Source organism: Zalophus californianus, chromosome 9 (genome assembly GCF_009762305.2).
Source record: "Zalophus californianus isolate mZalCal1 chromosome 9, mZalCal1.pri.v2, whole genome shotgun sequence".
NCBI classification, from domain to species: Eukaryota; Metazoa; Chordata; class Mammalia; order Carnivora; family Otariidae; genus Zalophus; species Zalophus californianus.
Window position 1 is genome coordinate 5,126,618 of NC_045603.1, and position 6,323 is coordinate 5,132,940.

A 6,323-nucleotide genomic window follows, 5' to 3' on the forward strand; every position below is an offset into this window, starting at 1 on the left:
ATGGATCTTGAAGGAATGTTAAATGCTTTCTCTGTGATTTAGACAATCATTTTTTTCTCTTTTCTTCTGGTAACATGGTGAATTAAACTGAGTGAATTTCCGGTGATAAACTGACCCTACATTTTGGGTTAAATACAACCTGGTAATTGAGAATTATCTTTTTTGTAAAATGTTGCATCTGACTTGCTAATATTTTTTTTAAGTATCTTTTGTGTTTTTTATCAGCAAAGATATTGGTCTGTGATTGTCTTCTCTGCAATGTCTCTAAATGGGGTTATGCTCACCTCATCAAACAGGCTGGGGGCTGTTTCCCTCTCTGTTTTCTGAAAGCATTTGTGTAAGATTGGATTCCTTCCTCCTTAACGGTTTGATAGAAAGTTGAAGTGAAACCATCTGGGCCTGAAGTTGTCTTCATAGTCAAAAGGTGTTTGATAGGTTCTGTTGCTTTAGTGGGTCGATTGGACTACTTGGTCATCAATTTCTTCTTTAATGAGCTTTGGTCATGCGCGTCTTTCAAGGAATTTATCTACTTTATGGAAATTAGCAAATTTGTTTGCACGGAGTTCTTCCTAATATCCCTTTATTATCTTTTTGAAGTCTGTACACTATTGGTGCACCCTATTCCTGGTTTGTGTCTTCTTTTTTTGGTCATCCTAATTAGAGGTTTGTCAATTGTATTATCTTTGCAAAGTCCCATTTTTTTTTTAAATTTCATTGATTCAGTCCGTGCTTCTGTTCCCCACGTCATTGATTTCTGCTCTTGCCTTGATTCTTTCCTTCCTTCTGCTTACTTTGGGTTAAATTTGATCTTCCTCCAGTGTCATCAGATGGAAGAGATCTTTTGTTCTCTTCCCTGGAACCAGTGGGTCTTCTGTGGCTGGGTCTGGGGAAGGGAGCTGCTCCGCATGGTCGAGTACGAGAGAAAGGGTCGCTCGTGAGCACTGTGGGGGCGGGGGGCTTCTTTGAGTCTGGGGCTCCCGGTTATGCTAAACCGTCATGCTACCCCATGGGTGGCCTTTAAGAATTTATTAAAACGTTAGCTGTTTCCTCCTTACCTGTCTGTATGGCTCTTTTCTCTGTGCTCTGCGAAAGGGTCAGTAGTCTCCGAGTCCCGTCTCTCTGTGGAAGGGCTGGCTTCAATTCAAATTCGCTTCCCTTCATTTCCTTCTGGCCTTAGCTCTCTCACGGGCTCAAGAAAAACTGGTTTGCAGATTATGCTGCTTTTTCTCTTCGCTAGATTTGGAGTGGTGTTCTCTTGCAGCTTTCTACAACCTAAAACATGAATTGACTTTTTAAAGACAACAAAGAAGAGAAAGAAAAATACCTTTTTATGTTCATGATTCATATGGCTTTTGATTTGATTTTAATTTTTTTAAGTAGGCTCCAAGCCCAACCTGGAACCCAATGTGGGACTTGAACTCATGGCCCCAAGATCATGAACGGAGCCGAGATCAAGAGTCAGATGCTTAATCAACTGAGCCACCCAGGCGCCCCCAGCTTTTGATTTTAAATAGTTGACAGAGCGAGGTACTCCTCATCACTGTCCCCCTTCAAAAGATGGCGGGCTACTTATACCCACTTATTATTTCTCACGAATTTCACTTTTCATAAATCGTTTATTGATTTGTTCTATTTTCTAACAGTAAAATGGAGCATAAAGGAAACAATAAAAGAACCTGGCATTTTCCACCTACTTAGAGAAAGAGCTCTAACATTTTATATATGTTCCTCTCATTTTCGTTTTACACATAATTGCTTAAGCAGAAAGTAATGTACGCTTACAGGAATGTAAGCAAGGCAGAAAAATACAAGGTAAGTGCGTCACTGCTGGAATTTCGTGCCCAGCTTTCAGAGCTTCTGTTGTGTGGACACTTCTGTGATGCCACGGCTCCCGCGTACCCCACGTGCAAATCCCAGCCCTGCTCCTCAGTCAGGTTCTGGATTTTCCTTCACTCGGGACCTGTGCCTTTCTTATGTTTCCTTGGTTTAACTGCGTCCCATTTACCTCCTATTCTCTGATGATTGCAAGGTGCTTCTCTCTTTCTACTGGCCACAACTCCCAATTAGCCATGGTTTCAAGTAGCTTCCTGTTGGGTTTCCAGTTAGAGCAACATTTCCTGGGCGGATGAGAACCAACGTCTGTCTCCTTGCTGAGAATATCCATCTACTGATTATATTCTCGTTAAATTTAATTGGCTATGATTTCTGGTAAGAGGTAACAGGGACGATAAATGGCATTTTGATCCCAGATCAGCTACTTCTACTTTCATCATTTTGGAGACTTTGATAGAAAATTGTCCATTTCAGAGACATATTCAAATCTACCAGCATCAAATCGTGCATTGTGTTCTCTTAGGCTTTAAGAACCTCTCTCCGTATGTTATGTCCCTTTCCTTCTTCTTAAATTAATCTATTTTCCTTTTTTTTTTAAACTGATAGCTTGGAGGTTGACTATCCTACTCGCTTATCTTTAAAGAATCAGCTACTGATTTAACACATCCTGTTGTTTTTCTGCTTCTCAGTCATTGATTTCTGCTTATATTTTTCTCATTTCCTTCCTCCCACACCAGCACTTCCTAATAGGTGAGAAAGAGCCCACTGTCCGGCCTGCACATTAAGAATAGTGCAGGCTGTAGAGACATCGGGAAGAAACAGGGTTCCCACGCACTTTTATCCAGGAAATTGAGGATGAAAAAAAAGTTCACTCCTTTCTTCCCCACAATTCTTCTCAGAACCTTAGAAGGGCCAGTACTCATCCGGAATGTCCAAGAACATTTAGTTTAAGCTCTCCCCCACTGACTTATTAGAATAAAGCATCTTTTCTCTCCCTTCGGTCTTCTGAGGCTTGAGGTGTCCCAGCATCTGCTCTGGGAGACGCTCCCTCGTGTCTGTCATTTAAAGTGCCTAGTCTCGCTCTGCTTCCCCCGCCCCAGATCAGCCGGGGATCCCTATCTGCCATCTGCGCATGCCAGCGGGTGTTTGAGGACGGCCCCTTCTCCCCGGTGGAGGGATGCTCTTGACGTCACGCCCATACGCCCTGCCGGGTTACAGAGCATCTCACTTTCCACTTCTCTTTTGTTCTCTCTGCAGCAGGAATGGTGTCCTGAGGGATTGGTAATACCTGGACCCGGCCCTTCACACCTGTAAATTGGGGGATAATCACAGCGCCTAATTCAGACGTTTACCTGGAGGATTTAGGGGGAGGAGACTCGTAAAGTGGTTCGGGATCAGGTTCCCAGCCCACCACTGGCCAGTGGTGGGGCCCAGACTCAAGCCCTGGCAAGGCTGGCTCCAGAATTTTGCCTTCATAATTTTTAAAAGAGTCATAGTATTTTACCTTTTGTCTTTCCTTAAGTGAAATTCCACGCAAGTTGAATACATGTGGCTGGAGAATACTGAAGACATTCTTTGGTATTTTTTCCCCTGTTCCTCAGGTAAGAACCAAGCAGTCAGGCTTCTGTTCGGGCTGTAGGGTGGAAGAGGCCTTTATACCTGGCAGGAAGCAGGAATTTGCCAGCAACACTTTCGGGCTTTTGTTCCTCAACCCTAGTCCAGATAAAGAAGAGAGTTCTCCAGGTAATCCCAGTGTGATTCGGAAGCACAAGAAGGGAGAAGGCAACGCTGTATCCTGAAAAGAGACATCCCCGAGAGCAGAGGGGGGCCTGTGCTTTGTCACCCAGCAGAGCTACAGCAGATGCTTGCATCTGACAAGATAAGGCTTCCTGGCCCTGCAAATAATAGTGGACAAGGTCATGGAAACCCTCCTTCCCACCAAAGATAGGGAAACAGCTGGAGGGAAGGTTTTAAACATCTTCCTAGAAGCACCAAAGAGTAACAAGATGGTGAGGAAAATCTGAGAGAAGAAGGAAATCCAGAAAGCAAAGCCTGCACTTAGGGCTTCTCTCCCACCAAGAGCATCAGGGGTATGAAAGAGAACAGCAAGAGACCCAGGTGCACGGTGCAAGCCTCACAGGGCTAGGGGGACGAGAATCGGGGTCTGTGGCTGGCCAAGGCCGGGAGTCCTGACAAACATCCAAACATCCCTCATCCTGCATTTGGGGTTGGGGTATGTCTTAGTGTAAAGAGTAAATTTACATGCCCTATAGCTTTCTTCAAGTCGTCAGTATGGTGTCAAAAATCCCAATCTCTGAATTTGGAGTAAAGTAAATCTAGAACACTGGTGTCCCCAGGCGCCTGCAGAAGTAAGGGAAATTCTCTCTGGAGGCAGATAAAGTTATCTGTGTCTCAAATTATGGTGGGAATAATGGGAAGTCGCTGTTAATGGGTACCAGGTGTCTTTGGGGGACAATACAAATGTTCTAAAATTGATTATTGTGATGGTTACACAACTCCATAAATAGAAACATTGGCTTGTACACTTTAAATAGGAGAGCTTTATGGTGTGCAAATTATATCTGAATAAATTTGTTTTATGTTTTGTTGTGTCTCAAATAAATTTGTTTAAAAATTGAAATGACTATAGACTCTATATACATTCTTATAGAACTTAATGTATGTATGGAAATAGCACGCGAACACAGAGCATGTAAATTGGGAAGGTGGTAAAAAAAAGTTAAAAAGACCTCAGGCATCGTCTGAGAAGGTGGAAAAGTAGCAGTTAATATTTTGTTCTAATAAGTAAAGGAGAGGTACTGACGTTACTACAAAAACCACAAAAGAATATTCAAACTAACAGAAGGCAAAAATAGACTCTAAAAAACCTCAATCAACTCCAAAAGATAAGCCCTGAGAGCAAAAAAAGTGTAGAAGAGGTTAGACAAATAAAAACACATAGTAAGACAATGATTTAAATCAGACATACCAGAAATGAAACTAAACTTAAATGGGCCAAATTTTCCAGTTGAAAGGCAAAGATTGTCAGCATGATTTTTCAAAACTCTAATAAAAAACAAAAATTACAAGAGATCTATCTAAAATTAAGGATGCAGAAAAGTAGAAAGGAGACAGAAAGAAAAACATTTATCGGGTGAACATTCACCAAAAGAAAGTGAGTAGAACTTGATCAATAGTAGACAAAATAGCAAGAAAGGAGAAATCATTGGTGGATAGAAATACTTTATAATGATAAAGTTTATATTCACCAGGACAATATAACAATTCAAGGTTTGTATGCACCTTGTATCATACCCTCAATATATAAACAGAAGTACATGGAGCAGCAGAAAAACTCAGTCATGTGTGAGATCTCAGTAACTGATAGAATAAGCAGAAAGGACATCATTATGGATACAGAGGACTTGAAATATGCAATCGACTTGATCTAATTGACACATAAGGAGGACTGTGTCCAACTGCAGAGTACACATTATTTTCAGACACAGATGAGACTTTTTTTTAAAGACTTGACCATATTTTGGGCCATAAAACAAATCTTAATAAAATTTCAGAAGATTAAAGTCACGCACGACCTACGGACACAAGGTAATTAAGTTATAAATCAGTAACAAAAAGATAGCTATGAATTAAGAAATGCTCATCCAAGTAACCCACTGGTCAAGGAAAAAAATCATGCAAATTAGATAATACTTGAGCTGAACAGAAAGAAAAACAGGTGCATCAAAATATGAGTGAAGCAGGGGCACAGGGCTCAGGGAGAGAGTTATAGTTGTCCGTATATGATTTAGAAAGTAACCAGGCTGAAAATTGATGAGCTAAGCATTCATCTCAAGGACCTAAAGGAAAAAAAGCAAGACTAAAACCAAAACAAATAGGAGGGAATAATAAAAACGAGCTCTGACATGAATGAAATAGAAAAGTACAAGAAAATTCACAAAAACAGTTATCAATTCTTTGAAAATACTTGATGCAAAAGGGTTAACTTGTCTGAGCCTGCTTCACCAGAAACTGGCCTCCAAGGAAAATGTAGGCCTTTCGACAGCTCCATTACAGCTAGACAGAGCCAGGTGCTTAAGACAGGTGTTCCCGGCGAGGATCCCAATGCCAGCACCCCTGGGAGGGGCTCGGACACGAATGCTGAGCGGGCAGAACAGAGCAGGAGCCCAAGGTCTGCCCAGCACACTGCTGTCGATCCTGCCCTGTGACCGGCCCAAGGAAGATGCTTTTCTAATTCTGTAGTGTCAAAGTTCACAGCCCAGGGGTTGAGGTTCCCTATCCCAGAACCTGACATCCACCCAGGTTAGATGGTTGTGCACATGCGCAGATTGAGCAGCAGGCGGCCTACCCATTGGTGATGGTTCCTGTCTCTGAATTTCCCTTCGTACAAGCTGCTCCAGCCAGCCTGGTCTGGCCACTCCCCCTTGTTCATATGACAAGACTGTTGGAGAGAACCCTGAAAAGACGGG